Below are 23212 nucleotides of genomic sequence, written 5' to 3'. Positions count from 1 at the left end.
CAGACTGAGTTGCTGTTGCTTAATTAACACCTTTCTCCTGTCGTATATACCTTCTATGTTTTGTTTTTCTGATAGTGCTTGCTGTTAAAAAGTTCTGGGTGGCAGTCACTAGAAAGTAAAAGAGAGGTATGGGAATTCTTTTTTTTTATTTTTTTTTATTTATTCATGAGAGACACAAAGAGAGAGAGAGAGAGAGGCACAGACACAAGCAGAGGGAGAGGGAGAAGCAGGCTCCATTCCATGCAGGGAGCCCGACATGGGACTCGATCCCTGGTCTCCAGGACCACACCCTGGACTGAAGGCGGCGCCAAGCCACTGATCCACCCGGGCTGCTCAGGTATGGGAATTCTTTGACATCTTTTATTATATCCTAAAGCCAAAGTTGTCCAAAAATGATGATGTGTGGCGCAAGGCTCCATTCTTCTCCTATAAAGAATATTCTCAAGGTAGGCCCCAAAGTAAGTCCCTAACCCAGCAGATCTCAGGATGTGATACATAAATCAGGATTATCAGGGTGGTTTTAGTTGATTCAGAATGGATTTTTTCGTTCAAAGCTATGTGTTTATTTTAACATTGCTTAGAAATATAAATAATTGGCCCCACAAAGTTGTGATTTCTTTGATATTATTGCTTATGTGGAAGATAAATCAGGTATTCAGGTTTACCGAATCCAATTCAATGACATTTTTTTTAAAATCACCTGCAGATAATAAGCACACATGAGCAAAACCAAAAAGGAGAATTTGAAGGGGGAGTTTGGAAAATGCTGCTTTGATTATTTCTCATAAGGTTTAAGTCTTTTTAGGCTTTTTAGTTTAAATATAAACTTGATATTCTGCACTTGCACTTTTTGACAGCCGTAACTCAAGAAGCATTATAACACTTGTAAACTAAGTGTAAATTATTTCTCATTATATAATATCCGAAGAGCTAGATGAAACCTTGTAGTTACATAAACCACACATTCTTGCCTCTCTCTCCCTCCAACTTTCAAACTCAAGGAGAAAAGAAATGCTTAGACTGATTTCATTAGCTCCTCCAGAATAACCGTGACCTCCACCACAATAAAGGCATAGATGGAAAGATGTAAAACAGCCTCTAAATCTCCAGCAGATGCAACCAAATAGCCAATGCACATCGCCTAAGATGGATGGTGCAAAGAGAAAATAAATGTGCTTATAGAAATAATCTTGCAATACCCAGATATTCCTCATAGAATTTGGGTTCAGAGTAGTCATTAATAAACATTAGCCTCCAGAGAATTGCCTTGCTACGTTGCAGAGATGTGGCAGGTTTAACCTTTAAGTTTCTCTTGACTTGGCAGCATTTAATATTCTTATGTATTAAGAATATATAAGGTTGAGGAGACTAGAATTCAAAGAAGTGGCCCTGGACAACCTTGTGTCCAAATAAGCAATTCAGAAGATGTTAGATTGGGACCTAGAAATAAACTTGAATGTGATTATGAATGACAGGCAGGAGATGGGTGCTCCTGGAGGCATCTTAAATTAATATGTGCACAAGTTTTTAACATGTGGCAGTGAGCCATTTTCTAGACATGCTTTTTAGGTCCATGAACAAGCATTCCCAACCAAGGAAGGATGGAGGGAGAGGACTGGTCAGAGGAAAAGGAATTGCCTTATAAAGAAAAATGAACATAAAAACTTTTAAATGTAATATTAAACTCATTTGTTATTCATGAAACCATTGTTTACTAAGACCGAACTAAGTGTCATGTACTATATCAGGGGCATAACTTCATGAATTTGCAATCAAATTTGACAGAGAAAACAGTTCCAGCATTTTAAACATGAAAAGACTTAGAATCATTTTTGCTCTATGTATGGTATTCAAAATATCCTGTTCCAATCCAATAATTTTACAAACTTGAAACACAATTAGGCAGGTGTTAAATTCTCCCAAAACACCAACTCTTCTCTGGTTTTAATGAAGACAGTTCAGAAGCTATATAAATCTTTCCAGCTATTTAGAATTCCAAAGAGGGGTGAAATGAGAGTAACTAACTCATCTTTCAAGTAACTAATTTAAGATATGTAAGTAAATCACTGAATGGCTCAATACTAAGTCTGATTTCTTAGTTCACTCATTTAAATTTTGTTGTTCCTTAAGCTAAGGCTTCAAGTGCTTGGCTTCACAAAACCTAATTAGGTTCACTCTGTTTCTTATATTAGTCACTAAGATAGATAAACTATTTCTCCAAAATGTATTGCTAAGCCACAAGGAGAATATATTGCTAGCAACTCAGGATGTTGCTCCATTGATCTAGCAACTATAGGTTATTAGAGTCATTCTTAGAGGGCAAGACATGATGTAATAAGAAAGGAGCTTGGAGACGAAGATCAGAATTTAACATGAACAATGGAGTCAGGCCAACCAGCATAGAAAACCAATCTGCCCTTTCCCAGCTGTGTGACTTTTGACAAATGACTTAAGAATCCTGTTTTCCCATCCAGAAAATGGATATAATTATATCCAGCTCATAGGGTTATTATGAAGATTGTGTTTATAAGGTATCCTGCGCAATGTTTGGCACACAGCAGGCACCAAGTAGCTCTTAGAGTGTGTGGCCAGGGACAGGCACTGAGTGTTCCAGGAGGAAACCCCTACAAGAGATCACTGCTGAGTGAAACAAAGTCTGGCATGCTGGATGTCTTCTGGTTAAGAGATCTCTAAAGATGTCAATTATTCCCTGGGGTGAGGGGAACCTTACTCTGCCTGGTTTAGCTCTTCCATTAAGAAAAGAAATGATTGTGGGACAGCCTGGGCAACCTTTCCCGATAAGGGAAACTCCACCTAAACATGGAGACCAGAAATGTCATAAATGACCCAGCCCAGGTTCCAGGACTCCAAGGACTCCACAAGCTTTGTCATTCCCTCACACTGCCCCTACCTATTTTCACATATTGCAGTGTAATCCTTAAGCCAAAGGGGCCTGCCTAAGTATCTTTAAGGACAATAAAAAAACATGGCTCACTGTGAAGGCAGTATTCTTCTGTATCCAGAAACAGGCAAGAGGAGTAGAATGAGCTGTGGCATTTAGCAAGAAGAGAGGAAAAGTATATACAATTTTAAATTATTATTACATTAATTTGACCACTACTTCAGAAATGTCATATATAAGAAGTAACTAGAAAAGATACAGAAGAAGCAAAAATGACTATGAAGTCTCTTGCAGGTGGATTCATACTTGGGAGCCAACGTGGGAGGAATTAGGCTTTGTTGTCTGTTTTTCCTCCAGCCCTAGGGTAGCTTGAAACCAAAATCTTGGCTCTGATCTGGATAATATCTATTTCTCTCTCTCCCCCATCTGGAGTCTGATATAAATATATTTATCTGTAAATATGGGAGATGGTATAGTGCTGGCTAAGGTCACAGAGCCAGAGTCTCAATCAGAGCACTTTCACTTAGTATGTATCTGCCCTTGGCCATGATTTTGGGCTTGAGTGTCAATAACAGAACAGATGGACAGACCCATAGATAAAGCCATGGGCAGATAAAATCACTATGCATATCATGTAGAGTTGTTAAAGGAAATGAGATAAACCATATTAAATATGATTATTATTACTGTTACCATTATTTACCCAACAAAATAACTCATCTTATTAGATAAACTTTTTGATCAAAAAATACGTACTACACGAACACAATATTATAGAAGAACAAAGACAGTGGTGATACACCCAGATTTCAAGACTTACTATTAAAAAAAAAAAAAAGAAAGAAAAGAAAAACGTACTATAAAGCTGCAGTAATCAAGACAGTGTGATATTAGTGAAAGAATAGACAAATAGGGGAACCCTGGGTGGTGTAGCGGTTTAGCGCCTGCCTTTGGCCCGGGGCGCGATCCTGGAGACCCGGGATCGAATCCCAAGTCGGGCTCCCAGTGCATGGAGCCTGCTTCTCCCTCTGCCTGTGTCTCTGCCTCTCTCTCTCTCTCTCTGTGTGACTATCATAAATAAATAAAAATTAAAAAAATTTTTAAAAAAAGAATAGACAAATAGACCAATGGTGTATAATAGAGCTCAGAAACAGACCCATATAAATATAGTTAACTGACCTTTGACAAAGGAACAAAAGCAGTACAATGGAAAAAGGATAATTTTTTAACAAATTGGACATCCATACAAACACACATACACACTTGAATCTAGACGCATCTTCTATCTTTCACAAAAATTATCCTCAAATGTATCAAAGACCTAAGAGTAAAACACAAAACTATAAAATTGCTAGCAGACAATATAGGTAAAAATTGAACTGGTTCCCAGTTTGGTGATGGCTCTTTAGATAAAAAACTGAAAGCACAATCCATGAAAGGAAAAAAGTTGATAAAGTGGACCTCGTTCACATTTAAAACGTCTGCTCTGCAAAGACACTGTTGAGAAAACGCTAGAACAAGCCACAGACTGGAAGAAAGCATTTGCAAAGCACATATCTAATAAAGGACTAGTATCCAAAATATACAAAGAACCCTTAACACTCCACAATAAGAAAACAAATACCCAGTGGAAAAATGGGCAAAAATATAAACAGATACCTCACCACAGAAGATACACACATGGAAAATAAGGATACGAAAAGATGCACAACACTGTATGTCATTAGAGAATCTCATATTAAGTCAACGGTGAGATACCACTAGACACCTATAAGAATGCTTAAAGGGATCCCTGGGTGGCGCAGCGGTTTGGCGCCTGCCTTTGGCCCAGGGCGCGATCCTGGAGATCCGGGATCGAATCCCACGTCAGGCTCCGGTACATGGAGCCTGCTTCTCCCTCTGCCTGTGTCTCTGCCTCTCTCTCTCTCTCTGTGACTATCATAAATAAATAAAAATGTAAAAAAAAAAAAAAAAAAAAAAAAGAATGCTTAAAATCCAAGCACTGCCAACACCAAAAGCTGGAAATGAGTTTCTTATAAATTGGGAGTTTCTTATAAAGCTATATAATTACATAATGCATCAATCACATTCCTTGGTATTGATTCAACTGATACGAAAATGTATGTCCACACCAAAACCTGCACATAGATGTTTACGGTGGCTTTATTCATAACCACCACAACCTGGAAGCAATCAGGATATCCTTCAATGAATATACAGATAAACAAACTGTGGTATACCTACACAGGTATTACTCAGGGTTGAAAATTAGTAATGATCAAGTCATGAAAAGACATGCAGGAATTTTAAATACCTATTGCTAAGTGAAAGAAGTCAATCTGGAAAATCCACACAGCACATGATTCTAACTATATGACATGCTGGGAAAGATAAAACTTAGAGACATTAAAAAGATCAGTGGTTGCAGGGACTTGGGAAGATGGAGAGAGGTCTGAATAGGAGAAGCACAGAGGAATGTGGGGGCAGTGAAACTACTGTGTGATGCTGTGACGGTGGACACACGTCTTATACAGTTGTCCAAACCTATAGAATGTACAACACAAAGAATGAACCGTATTGTAAACTAGGCACCTTAGTTAATAATCATGTATCAATACTGGTTCAACAGTTATAGCAAATGAAGGACACTGATGCAACATGTTAAGAATAGGGGACCATGGAAGTGGGGTGGAGGGTCAAGGGAGCATATGGAAACACTCTGTGAGCTTCATCTAATTTTTTTATAAATCTAAAACTGCCCTAAAAACTAAAGTCTATTAATTTTTTTTAAAAAACCCACATATTAAGGAGTGAATGAAAAAAAAAAAAGCCAATAGCATATTCAGGAAACAGGCTGAAATGCACGATGGGAGGAAGAGTAATGAGACATGAAAAGTGTAGTGGAGGAATAAGATGCTGAAGAACTTCATATGGCATGTTATGGTATCTGCCTTTTTGTGCAGGTCAGGTTTTTTTTCAAGTTATATGGTCAGATTTGTCCTTGAGAAAAAAAAATAATTTTCTTGGCCATAAATATGGAATGAAGGGAAAGGAGTTTAGAGGGAGAGAAACAAACTAAGAGGTTATTGCACCAATTCAAGTAAAAGGTGATGAGGACAGGGTAATGCCAAAGTCCCAACCCCATTCTCATGTCTTGAACTTCTTGAACTCAAGATCAAAATGGACCAACTCCACCGTAGCCAGAAAAGAAAGACATGATCACCAGGAATTTGGTAAAAACTATGGCCATAGGCAACTCTGCAATTTCCTTCCCTTCAGTGAATATGAAAAGTAATATCGATTCTCTTTTTTTGATGTGGGAAGTTTACCCTGAAATCAGAGGACTGAATTACACAGGTTTTTATAAATAGTCTTCTAAGTCTATATGAAACTGATGAATTTGGTGCTATCCTTAACTTTGTTTCACCCAAGTTCTTTTATAAAATAATTACCCTTGCTAAATATACAAATTCTTGCTGTTCTCCCTGGAGCAAAGCACAAAGAGCTGCCCTTGTGAGCACAGCTCAATTCCCTATCAATGCCACAATTAAAAGCATCTGCCCATCTTGTGATTGATGACCTGGGGCTCAGTTTTGAATCTACTGTGTGTTTTCTCTACCCACAGCATATTAGTTTGGAGAGTAATCTTCTCTTATCAGGCAGTCATATGAGCTTCAGTTTCAGCTACTCCAGAGGTTGACTATCTCTTTGAAGTGCCTCTCCACCCAACAGAATGTTCACAGTGATTTTTACAAATGCCACATAGCCTATATTTTCACTGTCAAATGTGATGGTATTCCATTTAGCTATTTTTGGGTGCTAGAGTATCAGATACACAGGCCAAGACAGAGAAAATGTAATTTTATAGGTGTAGGTCAGAAGATTATAGCTGATGGAATTTGAGTGGTGATAAGAAGAAAGAGAACAAAGATTTGGAATTTTCCATTGTGGTAACTAAGTAAGAAGTGATGTCATTAACCAAAAGGAGGAGCAGATTGGAGAGATAAGACAATGAGTTTAATTTTGTACATTCTCAGTTTGAAGGACCTGTGGAGACTAATGTGGAGGAGTTCAGTAGGCAGTAGACATGAGGGACTAGAAAATCAGGAGGGGGAGCTGAAAATATGGCTCTGATAGCCTAAGTAGAGGTTGAAGCTGAAGTAGTAGGTGAAAATGCCCGGGAGACTGGCAATGAGGAGAGGAAAAGTATCCTGGCCTATATGACATGTGAAAGAAAAACCAGAGATACCATAAGAAGAAGCTATTGCTTTGGTAAAAGTGAGAGGGTATGAATGGATTCATGGTAAAAAAGAAAAAAAAATTTTTAAAAAGGGCATGATGGTAGGAATCCTGCAGGGGCTACATCTCAATGTGGTGAGTAAATGGGTGTACAGAGGGACATAAAAAAAAAATGATTCCAATATTTTGATCTTAGAAGGCTTGGAAGAAGGTAATACTATTAACTCATTCATTCATTCAAAAATGAAGAGAGCACCATCTACGGGGGCGTACTGTGACACTGAAGTCCGGGGAATGAGTGAGTATGCTTTATGGAGACAGTGCTGGAGCTGAATTTATCTATGTTGAACGTGAGATGCCTGAATGTCATCAAGGTAGAAATGTTTAGCAGGTAGTGGCAAAAAAAAAAAGGAAGGTCAAGGCAAGAGACTGCTTTACAGAGATAAGACTTTGAAATCCCATTAGTAGGTGCAATTACTCAGGGAGAAAAAAAGGAATGCCTCTGTGGTTATATATGTACATCTAGATAATACCTGTGGATAGTACTTATAGAAGAAGAGGAAGAGGAGGAAAAGTAAAACACAAAGATGGGGAAGGAATAGTTGTCCAAATAGAAGCTCTAGGAAAGTATCACAGAGACCAGGAAGATGAGATTTTCAAGAGGTGAGCAGGCTGCTGTTCACATCCCACAGATACTCCAAAGCAAATTAAATCAGAGGGAAAAGCATGGAATTTAGCTTCTCACACAAGAGTTGGGATAGAAATCTGATTACAGAGGACCGTGGGAAGAGCTGACGTTGACAGTAGGGACTTCAAGATGGTATCTTGGTTCAGGAAACGGATTTTTAGAACAGTGGAAACTTGAGAGTATTTGTAAGCCCAGAATAATGAACCAGGGAGGACAGAGAAAATGAAAACACAGGAGAAGAGGGAATAATTGATAGGAAAATGGCCTACAGGAAGCAAGACAATATGGGATCAAAAGATTTGGGCAACATCCAAGCAACATATGCCTTCACTGTGCAGTGAATTAGCCTCGCTTGTCAGGATTCCAGAAGACTAGAGTTAAGTATTTCACATGGAACAGGCAGATCTCTGTGCACCATCGTTTTACGTTGTTTATTCTCAGTGACACACTGTCTCCGTGCAGAGAGAATGGCCTCTAATCCTCCAAAGAGAATTCTCCACTATATTAACTCCTCCTTTCCTGTGTCAAACTAAGCAGGAGTGCTGGCATCACATACCGTGTGCCATGTGGGATGATCGCCTTGTCTAGGAGGAGTCAGATAGAAACCTGCAAAGAAAAGAGAGGATAATTTCCAAGGAACAGGGGCGGGGGTGGGGGGGGGGGGGGAGGCAGCTGTATGTTGCTCCCTTCCTTTATAAAAAAAAAAGCCCCCAGGAACTTCCCAGAACAAGGTGAAGATCCGAGAAGCCCAAGACTTCCATCCGACCTCGCCACCTGTTAATTCTGCCTGACTTGTTCCTTCTCTCCTCATCTCTTGGCCTCAACGGCCACCCATTTGCACCCTAGTTCTTCTCAAACTTGAACCCACTGCTTTCGCTCTCACCCCCTAAGTGGATGGTTGATTGCTTTTGTTTGCTTGCTCCTGTTTTCCTCACTGGGAAATGCAGAGCAAGCAACGTGACAGCGCCTCGCGGCGCGGGGAGCGCCACAGAACCCCCACCCCGGTTCACAAGGACCCCAACGTCCTTGCCCGCCCGAGGACTAGTCCCCCTGCAGCCTCGCAGGGCTGGCCCAGGAGCGCACGCCCCGACCGCCCGGCCCCGGGCGCCCGTCTCCAGCGCGGCTCTGCTGGGCTCGGGGGTGGGGGGACGCCCCGAGGCATCAGTCCCCACTGGGGCCGGGCTCTCCCCTCCCGCCGCGAGCCAAGCTCCTTAAAATCCGGGAGCAGGCGGACGCGAGGCGCGCACACTTCCACACGCGGCTCGGGCTCGGGCACGAGGCGGCGGGGGTGGGCCGGAGGCGCCCGGCGCGCCCCGCACGCACAGCAGCCCCACGCGCGCTCCCCGCCCGCGTCCCCGCCCGCGCTCCCCCGCGCCCGCACCTCACCGCGCAGCCGGGTAACTTTCCAGGGGCGCAGCTGGTCACGGTGGCGCCGCCGAGTCCCGTCCGCCGCCCTCCCCAGCCGCCCGCGGCGCCCGAGCCAGCGCGGGGCAGCTCAGGGGGCTCGGGCGGTGCGCGGTGCGCGGGGGGGGGCGCGCGGGGGCGCGGGGAGCGCGCGGGGGGCGCGGGGCGCGCAGGGCGCGGGGCTGGCGGCGCCGAGGCTCCGGCTACGCTGCGGGCTGGAGCTGCGGAGGCTCGGGTGCTGCCGCCTGGCTCCCTCGGCGGGGGCCGGTGCCGAGCAGACGCGCAAAGAGGGAGGGAGGGACCGAGGGAGGGGAGGAGGAGAGGGAGGGGGAGGGTCAGCGGGGCTACTGCGGGGAAGAGCCGGGAGCCCGCTTCCCGAGAGGTGGGGGCACCCGCGCGCGCCCACACGGGCCCCAACCTTTGCTCCCGAGAGCAGCCCGCACTTTAGACCCCATGCCCTCCGCAGCCAGGCCGCCCAAGTGGGGAGATAACACCGTGGTTGTAAAGCTTTTTTTTTTTTTTTTTTTTTTAATGTCATTATTATTTCTATTTCAAATGTGTGGGACTTGGGGACAGGAAAGTTCAGGGACGTGTTCCTTTCCCTGCCCTCCGGCCTGCTTCCCTGCAAGCTCGCCGCCACCTCGCCCTCCCTCCCAGAACGCCAACAGGGGCACACAGGCTGGACGCGCTCGCCTCGCCTCGCCTCCTCGCCTGGCCTCGGTCACGCAGATGCCCTTCCAGGAGACAGGTGACCCCGGAGGAGCTTGGAGACGCGCTCCTCCCGGACTCTGGGGCCCTAACTTCATCCAGGTTGCCGATTCCCAGGATGCCGGGGCCAGTGGCTTCAAGGGACGGAGATGATACCTGCGGGAATCTGTAGGTCCTTTAGCAGGAAGCTTTCTTGATCCACCGCTGCTACTGCTGTCCCAGTCGCCTTCTTGATTACATGTTTTGTTTTGTGGGGTTCCCCCCCCGCCAGGCTTGCATTAAGGTTTTCTAAATATATATATATATATATATATATACCCCACCGCATTATTTGCCGTGCTCTGGAGTTGTGAGATCTTCGTGTGGCTTTTCCCCTTTCCTTCTGCCCCCAGAGGAATTTCACTGGCACATCCACCACAGACAAGGGCAGTTTCTGTGTTGAGGAATGGGAAGTACAGTGAGGTTGTATTTTTCACTGTGCCACTAGAGATGTCGGAACCCTACTCTCTTGGGGTTTAAATAAACCACATGGTGGCAATGGGACTCGTGTAACACTGGTCTGCTCTAGTACATACATAAACTTATATAGAAACGAGGCCCACGTAAAATATGTTGAATGGGGCCATTACATTTTAGAGAAGGAAGAATGTAGTCCTGTTTGGTTTTTTTGTGCTAACTGAAAAGAAAAATAAGCAAAAGTACAAAGTACTTTTTCATGAGCATATGTGAGAGTCTTTCCATTTTATGCAGGCCTCAAAACAGCCCAACTAGAAGAGATGGTCTTGGGAAGAATTCCACAGGAAAAGGAAAAATAATTAAGTCATTTTTAAGTCACTGTAATAATGAACTAAGTCCATAGAATGGATTTTGACGAACAGTTTAACAGTAAGAAGGAAATCAGACTTTCAAAGTTCTTATATTCATTTAGTCCATTGGGGGTGGGGGGGAGGAGAATGAATTGCTGATTAATGGGTTCACATTTTTTTAATGAAATGGAATAAAAATATCAGAGTACATCATGCATAGTAACAATAAATATGCTCTGTATATCTTTCGTTTCAGTTAAACGTGTATATGTGTATATTGGGTCAACCATGTGAGATGTATTTTCTTCCTGTTCCTTGAGGCGAAAGCTTGAAAACTGTAGAAGTACTGTTGTTGCTCAGGGTCACCCATCTAGTCAGAGTTTGAGAGGGGACGTAAGCTCCTTCCCAGGGATCCTGTCCTCTGGCAACAATACTGTGCTGAGCTGTGAAGAACAAGGAGGATGGTGAGGAGGAGAAGGAGAAAAGTGACCATGTTTGAGCCTTTTCATTTTTTCAGCAAATGTGTTTAAGCAGCTCCTATGCATCCGGCACAATGATACACTCTGGGAATTCAATGATGAATAAAATCAACATATGATCTTGGCAATGTTCAAATCTACAATCCAGTAGGGGGATGGGGAAATCAGACATCAAACCAATAAACACAGAAGTAACATACATGCCAAAAGTGCCATGCAAGAAAATGATATGATATGAGAGCAAAAAAGAAAATGAAGTTATTGTCTAGATGCAGAAGGCTGGAATTAATAATTAAGCTAGTTTAAAAGATCTTAAATGGTAAGGAAATTTACTGTTTCATACGGCTAGAAGTCCCAAGGTTGAGAGGCTCTCGCTGGTAGATTCAGCACCTCAGTGATGTCAGGATAGGCCCGGGGCAGTTGCTGTTACTCCCCCTTCTAGCTCCAGCACACCAACTCTGAACCAAGGTCTGCTCCCCTCCACTGTGGCCCCAGGACGGCTGGAGCAGCCCTTTTACCACAGATAATCCTGACAAAATCCAATAGTAGCAGAGTGTGTCTCTTTTCAAGAGTGAGCAAATCTTTCTTAGAATCTCCCAGTCAACCTCCTCTCACCTGTCATTAGTCCAAACTGAGTCCCATGTCTACACCCAAACACTAAGCCTGGAAGGAGGGTTACCAACATTGACTTAGGCTCTTCCGAATTTGCCCTTGAACTTTTCAAAATTGCATCCTTTGAGGAGTTGATACTCAAACAAAAAGGAGAAAGCAATGGATGTTGGGTAGGTAATCTAGAGTCTGCTAGGGGGCTCCAGGATGACTTCTTTGAAAAAAAAAAAAAAAAAACATTTAAAACATAGGATGAGTAAGAGTTAGCAAGGGATGAGGAGGAGGATCCTTCAGACAGAGGGAATGACAGGTGTGGTCTGACTGCCACGTGTGAAAAGCATACATGCAATTTCTCATTTACTATATCAATCCCAAGAGATAAGCCAACTTCAGGAAGCAAACTCAGAGTGTTAAGTAACTTGATCAAGTTCACAGAACTAGGAAATTGCAGAGCTGATCTATCTTATTCCAGAGCCTAAATCTTCATTTCTCCTACTAAGAGAGTGAGAAGCCAAAGTCCCCGGGACTAAAGGTTACTGCCTGAGGAACACAGTGTCCTCCAGGACACCTCTGCGAGGTTTCTCTGGGCCTACTGGTGGTGCAGGATGGGTATTCATGAATAAACTCTCTCCTACTGAGTATGCCTCTGCTCCACTGCGTGTCATGGTCTCTGCCAAACACTGTCACCAGAGCCCTAGGGTTATCATGGCCTCAAAGCTCAGAGGTAGTACATGGAGACGTGGAGGGTAAAATGCAGGTCTTCGTGCTACATGCATTTCGGGAAAGTATCCAAGCAGCCTTGAATTTTACAAGAATCTCTCGATTTTTCTTACTTTCCCTTTGTCACAGGGACCTGCATCCAAGGGACTGAGCTGGAAGCAGACAACAGTAGTGCTTCCATGCTGAACACAGACTCCCAGGCCCCTGCATGACTAAGTTCTGGTTCAAACTCATCCAGCCTGAATCCTTAAAATATCTCACAGGAGGCTCCATAGTTGTCCTGGCACACAGACTTCCGTCAGGCCACCCCATCACACCAGCCTTCTTGCTCACTGTGTGGAAGCCCCAGCTCAGAGCAATCTCATGCTCAAGCTGAGCTCTCTCTTATGAATCACCAGAAGATCTCCTGAGGATGTGAGAGGGCCAAAACCAACATACAGTTCCTCACCATCTCTTCAGTTTTCCTCTCCTCTCTCCTTTCCTCTTTCATTTGTCTTTTGGCTTATTTTCCTACTGCACTGACCCCACAGGCAGCCGTTTCTGTTGTATTAGGTCTCTGTGCCCTTCATCCATATTAGCTTTGCCAAACCCTGACCCAGGAGCAAACTACCTTTGCCATGGGTGTTCCTGCTCTCCAGGTGCCAGCATCACTAGATACGGTAACCAAATGGGGTCAACTGATTCCACTGCCTTTTTTTTTCTGCCTCCAACCTCCCTGAGGCCAACAATGCTTCTATTCACCTCAAGGCCATTTATTTCTTCCATGATGTCTCAGTGATGCTGCAGGATAGTGGCTTTGTCCTCTAGGATCCCATAGGAACATGCTGCCCAGAGTCACAAGTACCTGGTGACTGACTGACGGTCTCTCTTACTGGACTTAAGCACGGGGGCTTGGCGGTGTTGATTCTTATATCTTCAGAACGTACGGAGCTCAAATCTTTAAGATGTAGAAAACAATCCCAAAATTCCACTTTTCAGTCTATTGCCTCGATTTTATAAATACATACATATATACATACATAAAATCTTTTTTAAAAAATTGCTTCCCAGGATACTAGTGACTTGAGAAGGAACCCTGCACTCAGTGCCTCTCCTTCCTTGGTGGAGTTCATTACTGTCATCACGCAATCTTGCAGGCCCAGTTCTGGGGGCAACATTCTCCATTCCAGTCTTGTCTCTTTAAGGGGACAATGGCCCCCACTCTGAATTGACCCATCTCTTGCCCATGTTCTCCTTGAATGTCCTCCCTCCTCCATCCCACTTCCACACATTTTCCATTTTCCCAGGATTCTGCCCTTACTCTCTCCTTCCCTCCCATTCCTACACTCTCTCATTCTCATCATAGCTTCACTCATTACTCTTAGGTGTATGCCTTCAGAACTCCCACAAGACTGCACTTTATGTCAGCCCTTTTTATGGTGTTTGTCACTCTCCACTTTGTATTATTGTTATCTCTCTATATTCCTCATCACCCCAGATTCACTGTAAACACCTAGAAGTGATGGTTCATCTGATTCATCTTTGCTGTGTCTCTCACAGCACCCACAGCAGGAGCAAATCCTAGAGATAGAGTGAGCTTTGACTTATTACCCAGAAGAATTAGTTTTCCACAATTCTATGGAAAGAATCTGAAAGAAGTTCTTGGGTTTCCTTCTGGAATAAAAACAATTGTTTGAAATAATGACCAATTAATTTACAAATTAATAATCTGCCTAATTAACAGTTAAGAGTAAGTTTTACTATAAAAGACCACCATATACATACATTTCGTTTTGCTTTTCTATGCACACACTGAATTTCAGTCCATAGTGTGTTGACTTTCCTAAACAGTGCTTGTTTTTCTAGTTAGGGGTGCTCAATAAATAATACAACCTATGTATATTAATTATGCACTAAATTCACCGTGTTTGGAATCCCACTATCCTGTGTTATTTCAGCCAACATAGACCATCCATCCAATGCTTTGACCTTGCAACTCCTTAGTCCTCAAATCCAATATCCTTCATTTCCAGTCAGCTTCAGCCATCCACACCCAGTCACATCTGGAATCTCCTCTAAAAGCACTGATTCAGATAGTATATGTGCACCTCAGGTCAGCTCAGCCCTGCCTGCCCCCAAGAGTTTAGCCCTTTGCCTTGCTTCTCAGACACAATGGTCATAACAGTGCTTTGTGCTATTCTCATAGTTGTAAAGCTTAGGCCAACACTGCCACTGACCTCAGCCTCCTCTAGAGTGAGAAACAGACCAGCATGGCCTCTGTGTCACCCACTGTAGAGGTAGCCTAAGCTATTCCAACTCTCAGGTCTGACCTGTCTATGCCCACAGAAGCTCCAGCTTCCCTAGCTACTACCTAGAAGGGTCCCAAGACATAGCCTAGAAATATAGTAGAATTACTTCCCTGTGGAGTCAACTTTGACCATTGAGAGACAGGGGCCACAAAGAAGCCGACAGATAATTGCTCCCTTCCTGCCCACCCAAGAACTGGTCAGAGATGCAGTAGTTCTGTACTTCTGGCTGCCCTGGTATGACTTAGAGACCAACTTTGTTTTCTAAAGATTCTGTGGACAACATGGTAATGTACCACCTTGAATTCGCCTTTTCTACTTCTCTCCCTCATTTCCCTTTCTCCCTTACTCCTGCTTCCTTAAGATAGCACCCCCTAAGAATTAGCAGTAAGCTTTGCCTCAGGCTCTGTTTTCTAGAGAGAGAACCCAGACTAAGATAAGATGGTACACTCTGTGACCACAGCCTTCCATCCTTCAAGTTTTTTTGCTCAATTTAAAGTGACCTCTAATTCCTTGACTCTATTTCCTCTCTGTCTTTATCCAACTTCTTACTCAGTTTAGTATGCAGTGTATATACTGAATATATACTAAATATTACTGCATTTCAAACTATATCACAAAGTTATAGTCATTAAAATAGTACAGTATTGACATAAAGACAGACACCTAGATCAATGGAACAAATAGCCCAGAAATAAACCCATGCTTATATGGTCAGTTAATTTACAACCAAGGAGCCAAGAATATACAATGGGGAAAGGATAGTCTCTTCAGTAAATGATGCTGGGGAAAACTGAACAACAACATGCAAAAGAATGACATTCAAACACTATTTTGCACCACACGCAAAAATTAACTCAAAATGAACTAAAGGCTTGAACATTAGTCCCGAAATGTAAAACTCCTAGAAGAAAACATAAGCAATAAGGTCCTTGACATAGGTCTTGGCAATGGTTTTTTAATCTGGAACCAAAAACAAAAGCAACAAAAGCAAAAATAAATAGCTGGTACTACATCAGATTAAAAGGCTTCTGCACAGCAAAGGAAAACCATCAACAAAATAAAAAGGCCACCTAACAAATGGGAGAAAATATTTGCAAATCATATATCTGGTGAGGGGCTGATATGATATCCAAAATATATAAAGAGTTCATACAACTCAAAAACAGAAAAAAGGGGGGGCAGAAAATCTGAAAGATGTTTTTCCAAAAAAGACATCCAGATAGCCAAAAGGTACATTAAAAATATGCTCAACATCATTAATCATCAGGGAAATGCAAATCAAAACCACAATAAGATAGAGGTGCCTGGGTGGCAGAGTTGGTTGAGTGTCAGATTCTTGATTTTGGCTCAGGTCCTGCTGTCAGACTTATGAGATTGAGCCCTACATGGAGCTCCATGCACAGCATGGAGTCTGCTTAAGATTCTCCCCCTCTGCCCCCTCCCTTGTACTCATTCTGTCTCCTCTCCCCAATAGACAGATTTTTAAATGAAAAAAAAAAACACAATAAGATAACACCTTACACCTGTTAATGCCTATTATCAACAAGACAAGAAACAACAAATGTTGGTGAGGATGTGGAGAAAAGAGAATCCTTGTGCACTGGTGGTGGGAATGTAAATTAGTGTAGCCACTATGGAAAACAGTATCTAGTTTCCTTTAAAAATAAAAAATAGCACTACCATATGATCCAGCAATTTAATTTCACTTCTAGGAATTTTTCCAAAGAAAATGAAAACACTAACTTGAAAAGATATATGCTCCCCCTGCCATGTTCACTGTAGCATTATTTGTGATAACCAAGATATAGAAACAGCCTAGGTATCCATTTATAGTTGAGTGCACAAGGAAACTGTGGTATGTGTATAACACACACACACACACACACACACACACACACACACACTGGAATATTATTCAGTCATAAAAAAGAAGGGATTTTCCTTTTGTAATAATGATGGACTTCAAGCACATGCTAAGTGAAGTTAGAGAAAGACATTTAAATACTGTATTATTTCTCATGTGGATGAAAGAAAGAAAGAAAGAAAGAAAGAAAGAAAGAAAGAAAGAAAGAAAGAAAAGAAAGAAAAGAAAGAAGAAAGAAAGAAAGAAAGAAAGAAAGAAAGAAAGAAAGAAGAAAGAAAGAAAGAAAGAAAGAAAGAAAGAAAGAAAGAAAGAAAGAAAGAAAGAAAGAAAGAAAAGAGGAAAAATCATAGATACAGAGAATAGATAAGTGGTTTCCAGAGGTGACAGGGAAGGGAGTGGGAGAAATAAAAAAATAAATGCAGTCTAACTGTATTTTTTGACACAGCATATATGTGTACATGGATCTATATATTTTTTAAAGTATTCAGTGCATTATTTCACACTCTTGGTAGCTTTCCCTAACAATGCATCCTGCAAAAGCTGGACAAAGCTTCCATCTTGGCAGAAATCCTTTTGTCACCTTCTCTTCCTTATATTTGGACAGTGAGTACTAAAGAAGCAAGACAGTCCTGTTCTCATGGAAATCTGGGTCCATGATAGAAGCATTCTAGAGAAATATCTTGCACGATTTACTCAGGTCAAGAATATGCATAACCTACTGATAATTCCACTTCTGAGTATACTAGATATCCCAGAGAAATTCTGACATAGGTCCATATGGAGACACGTTCAAGGATATTTATTGAAGCTTCTTTTGTGTTGTTATGGTTAGGGACTAGAAGATTAGGTAGGGGAGGATCCTTCTCTGGGAGGAAAAATATGTAAGTTATTGGTGGATATATGCCATAGAATATTATACAACACTTAGGAGCAACAGATTTGATATTAACAAAGCAAAATGATATGCCTTAAAATATAGTATCTAATGGAAAATGGAAAAAATATAATGAGATGCATGTATATAACAATACCCTTTGCATAAATCAAAATTATACGTAAAATAGAATTACATATATTTTATATATACACATACAAATAGAGATACAAAATTAGGACATTGGTATGTTTGCCTAACGGGAGTGGGAGAAGGGGAATGGGAGTGGAGTATCTGAATAAAGGAAATAGTAAGGGGGAAGAGGAGGGAGGAGAGACAGAGAAAAAGCAAACAAATGCAAGAGACATTTTTCACCATCAACAAATACTATAATGATGATTGGACAGAAGGCTGTAGGTTGGATGTGGAGGACTACGTCTGAGACTTGGTCAGAGACGATCTCTCAGAATAGGGAACCATGTGAGTAAACTCTAAACGATGAAGAAAACCCACATATGGAGATGTAGAGGAAGGACGTGCCAGGCTGAGAGAACCACAAGTGCAATGGCCAGGAGGCCAGAAGGAGCTTGGTGAGTTTTAGGGGCAGAAGGAAGGCTGCTGTGGCTAGAATGTGTGAGCGTGGAAGAACCTGACGCCAGATAGGTCAGTGAGGGTGAATTTATGACCAGATGTAATGAAGAGTCAGGTTTTATGCCACTATAAATTCCTTTTTTTTTTCTTTTTAGATTTTATGTATTTATTCATGAGATACACAAAGAAAAGCAGAGACAGAGGCAGAGGGAGAAGCAGGATCCCAAGACCCTGGGATCACGCCCTGAGCCAAAGGCAGACACTTAACCACTGAGCCACCCAGGTGCCCCTCCACTATAAATTCTTGATACCAGTCTCATCTGGGTAAAAAAGACTCTCCGATAATCCTGCTGAATTTAGCTAGTGAGCCTTCTTTCTAATATAATAAAAATAGCTTATCTTTTCCTCTTTCTTCAAACCTTTATCTCACCACCCTTATTGGTGGTAGTTGGTCTTACTGACTCTTCAGAGAAAGGACAATGATAACAGTGGCTATGGACTGAATTGTGTCCACTGCCTCCAATTCATATGTTCAAGTCCTAACTCCCAGTACTCTTATGTGTATCATATATATATATATATATATATATATATATATATATATATATATATATAAGAAACTAAAGTTTCTTTCACCTTATTGTGCATAAGTATGTATATATTTATATATTTTTTATATTTATACTTATATTTAAGTTTCTCCCATCTTAAGCAAGAGTTTCTCTTTTTTTAACATTTTATTTATTCATGAGAGACAGAGAGAGAGGCAGAGACACAGGCAGAAGGAGAAGCAGGCTCTGTGCAGGGAGCACGATGCGGGACTTGATCCCAGAACTCCAGGATCACACTCTGAGCCAAAGGTAGATGCTTAACCACTGAGCCACCCAGGCGTCCCCGCAAGGGCTTCTTCCATTGTATCTTGTATAGCTCCTCCTCAAATTTCCCAACACCCACACTTACTGTCTTTATTTCCTCTGTCATTCCTTTGATTTTTAGTGTACCAGTTTCTTTTTTTTTTAATTTTTTAAATTAATTAATTTATTTATGATAGTCGGAGAGAGAGAGAGAGAGAGAGAGAGAGAGAGGCAGAGACACAGGCAGAGGGAGAAGCAGGCTCCATGCACCGGGAGCCCGACGTGGGATTCGATCCCGGGTCTCCAGGATCGCGCCCTGGGCCAAAGGCAGGCGCTAAACCGCTGTGCCACCCAGGGATCCCCTAGTGTACCAGTTTCTTAATGCTGCTGTAACAATTACCACAAACTTAGGAGCAACTAACAACACATACTTATTTTCTTAGCATTCTTGAGGTCAGAACTCTTAAGACTGAGCTAAAATCAAAGTGTCATCAGGGCTTCATTCCTTCTGGAGGCTCGAAGGGAGAATCTGTGGCCTTGCTTTTACCAGGCTCCCGGTCCCCTTCTATCTTCAAACCCAGCATCTTAGCATCTTCAAAACTCTCTCTGACTCTGATCCTCTTGCCTCCCTCTTTCACTTATATGGACTCTAGAGACTACACTTGGCCCACCCATGTATTCCAGGGTACCTCCTCATCTCAAAACCCTTAACTTAATCCATCTGCATGCAAAGTTCTTTTTGCCATTTAGATACAACCTCACAGGTTCTGGAAATTAGGACATGGACTTTTAGGGAGGTTGTTATTCTGTCTACCTCACTCAGTAATCTAGTTTCCCACCGCTCTACCAAAAATACTTTCTCCTAGGTCACTGACAACCTCCATATTTCTAGTTTCCTTAGAAATACATCTGTTTCAGTTGACCTATCAGCAGCACTGCATGCAGCTACTTCATTTCTTCACAGAGCAGCAGCCCCACTGAGCACATATTCTCCATGGTTTCTCTGCTTCTTCACTAGCTGCTCCTTCTCAAGCTCCTTTCCCAATGAGTCTGCCTCTAACCGTAAGTGTTCAAAGTCCTTGCTACATCCGGCGAGGTTGTTTTTTCCTCTCTGAGGGTGACCATCCTCTTGAAAGTAACACCCCCTTTGGGGCGTTAAAAATAAAGAAGGAGGAACATAGAGACATCCTTGTTTCAATGCCATCTGCATGATGGCGGCTCCCAAGTTGACATTTCCAAGTCAGGCTTCTCTTCTGTGATCCCAGAACAAATTGTTCATCTGCCTTTTTAATATTCCCAGTCAGGGACCAAGATGCAAGCCACTCAATAACAACATGTCCAAAAGAAGGAAACATCTTTTCCCCAAGAACTAACTGTTCCTTCAGTGTCACTTATATGAATAGCCATTTTCCAGTTAGATTTCTGGTTGGAATTCAAGGAGTCATTCTTATCTCCTTCTTTCCGCCAGTTTCCATAAAAACTTCATTCCAAAGTCCTGACAATTCTACCACACATGTATCTCTGATATCCATAAGATCCTCTCCATCACCACCACCAGCCTCATTTCTCACCTGGGCTGCTGTGAGAGCTTCCTCACTGTCTCCCTACAGCCACTTCTGTCCCCATCCAGCCCCAGTGCATTATCCACACTGCTGTCTGAGTGATCTTGTTAGAAAAGAAAGCTGACTCTGCCACTTCTCTGCTCAAAGCCCATTAATCTAACAAGCATATAGCCATGGTGCTTTGGGCCATCATTACCGAGGACCTGTGGAATTATATGGGACCTGGAAAAAAATTATCATCTCCATACCACAAAAGAAAAAGTTACAAGATGTTTAACTGAATACCTATAAATCATATTACGCCAACTAGTACTTCAAGTGTACTTGTGTATTTATATATAATCAACTTTAAATCCAAAAAAAAGTAATAATTTAGTCATATAGAAACTCAAATTTCTAAATTATAAAAAAAATTCATTCTTTAAAAAAAATTATGCCTGGGGATGCCTGGGTGGCTCAGCAATTGAGCATCTGGCTCAGGCATGATCCTGGGGTCCTGGTATTGAGTTCCACATCGGACTTCTTGTGGAGAGCCTGTTTCTCCCTCTGCCTATGTCTCTGCCTCTCTTTCTCTCTCTCTTTCTTTCTCTCTCTCTCTCTCTCGAATAAATAAATAAATAAAATTTATTTAAAAAATTATGTCTGCATGTTGAATGGGATGCCACTATATTTGAATGTGCTTACTATGTTGTGGAGGTAGAGCTTCTGAAAGTCAGAGTGGGTAGGGCCTATAAAAATCCTTAAATAGTTCAGCCTTCAAGACCTTCTTGCTGCTCTTACAATGAAGCCCCAAATCTTTAACGTGGCTTTCCAGCACATTAGAGCTACACTTTGTAGCTTGCCTTAGGATATGCCCATGTTGGAGGAATACACTGGGCTCCTAGGAGGCCCAAGACCAGTACTTTTCAAATTACAATGTCCATCTGAACACCGGGGAATCTTGTTACGATGAAGGTTCTGATTCAACAGGCCTGAGAGGGGACTGAGATGTTGCAACGTGTTTTTCACAAGTTCATACTTGTGATACTGCTGCTGCTAGCCCACAAATCTAGTGGCAAGACCTAGAGGGCAGCCCTGCCTCTTTCCATTGGCCACTCCAGTAATGCTAAGAGCTCCATGGGGTCTAAGTTGGCTTGGAGGTTCAATGGCTAGGAGGTACTTGTAATCTGATGGAAAATCTTTATGAGAGACATAGATGATTTTGAGGATTAGAAGATAAGAGACTTGATATCTACAGTATTGAGACTGAGCACATGGGGTGGGATAGCAGGAGAGGCAAACAAATACACTTACCTTTATACGTGCTTGCACTCTGGACATACCCTCACATAGCCTTAGGCTGCCCCCAAGCCTCTTTCCCTAATGTCGGAATCTGGCTGAGACTTGGCCTATATCACAACTTTTATCAAGCCGTTTTATAATCACGTGTTCATGTACCCATTTTAGGATTAAACTATAAATTCCTAGGTGGCCAAGAGGAGTTCTTCTTTTCCATGGTAATCATTCAGTAGATAACAATCAATAAAAGAGTCATGTTAATCCCTATTCAAGTAGAACTAGCCAGAAGGCAACATTGTTCTGGAATGCCAGGAAATAATTCTATCTGCAGGACAACCTGTGTACAGTAACTAGAGATGGGTTAGCTGTTTTGGCACTCAGATGCCATGTACCCAACAAATGGAAATAGCACATAGCAACAGCTCTATAAATGGCAGCCCTAGCTATAAATTTTAAAAGAACTATCTAGCAATAGCTAGGGTAACATAAGCTGTTTGTTAATAGTGGCTGTTTTTTTTTTTTTTCTTGTTGTCTGGTTTGCCTGTTGTTTATGTTGTTGTTATATAATAATTTGTGTTACAGGTAGTGACAACTTTACCTCCAAAGTAATGAAAGATAAATGAAAATAACTTGAGTGTAATTTTTTTCACTTGATGCTTGTAGAGTATTATGCCCTGTAGATATGGGCTATTATTTGCCCATCCTGGCATTTAAGTAGCAGAAACCTGGCTTGAACTATTTATCTTTTCACATAGCCATTCAAGGGAAACTAAATCCATTAGGACCTCTCTGGAGATAGAAAGTTGCCATTTCCCAAACCCAGATGGTTTATAACTGATTCTTCCTCCCAGAAAGCCCTCCGGATACCAAAGATTTCATTTAATCAGTCAGCAATGATATTTCCCTGAAATAAGAGTAATTGAAAATCCTGTTTAGTTTCAGTTCTTCAATGGTGCAAATTGTTTTTCAGATTTTGCTCAGTCTATATAAACAGTGTACCATTAAGTGAGCCCATTTAATGCCACAATGCCAGGCAGAACCATCTGCTCAAAGACAGAAAATAATAAATCAAATCTGGGCTTTTATATAGCCAGAATGTTGCATGAAGAAGCCAGTAAAACACAACTACGTGGTCTTCTGTCTTAGCACATTGTCAGATGTCACTGTTTATGTCATGATCTTATCAGTGGGGATAATGATTAATTAACCTAAACTACATGGTCCTCTCCTTTTCTCTGACCACGCTGATACTGGCTTTGCAGTTTATACATCCAGCTTCCCTTTGAAGACCTAATCGGGAGTAAATTACCAACTTAATTGTCAGTGTGGTCCATTTAAAACAAGTA

The 23212-nt window shown here is 42.0% G+C and overlaps 1 protein-coding gene across 1 annotated transcript in view; it reads right to left on the bottom strand.

Moving 5' to 3' along the window:
* The window catches only part of PRKG2 (protein kinase cGMP-dependent 2), a 100581-nt gene extending 92155 nt beyond the window's left edge, over nucleotides 1-8426 (bottom strand). Inside the window, exon 1 of the mRNA XM_038582312.1 lies at nucleotides 8386-8426. The gene's annotated coding sequence lies outside the window, so the exon portion shown is untranslated. The remainder of the gene's footprint in view (nucleotides 1-8385) is intronic.
* Between the last annotated feature and the right edge of the window lie 14786 nt (nucleotides 8427-23212).

Source organism: Canis lupus, chromosome 32 (genome assembly GCF_011100685.1).
Source record: "Canis lupus familiaris isolate Mischka breed German Shepherd chromosome 32, alternate assembly UU_Cfam_GSD_1.0, whole genome shotgun sequence".
NCBI lineage: Eukaryota > Metazoa > Chordata > Mammalia > Carnivora > Canidae > Canis > Canis lupus.
Note: the sequence above shows the minus strand (reverse complement) of the source record. Positions and strands in the feature narration are given on the sequence as shown.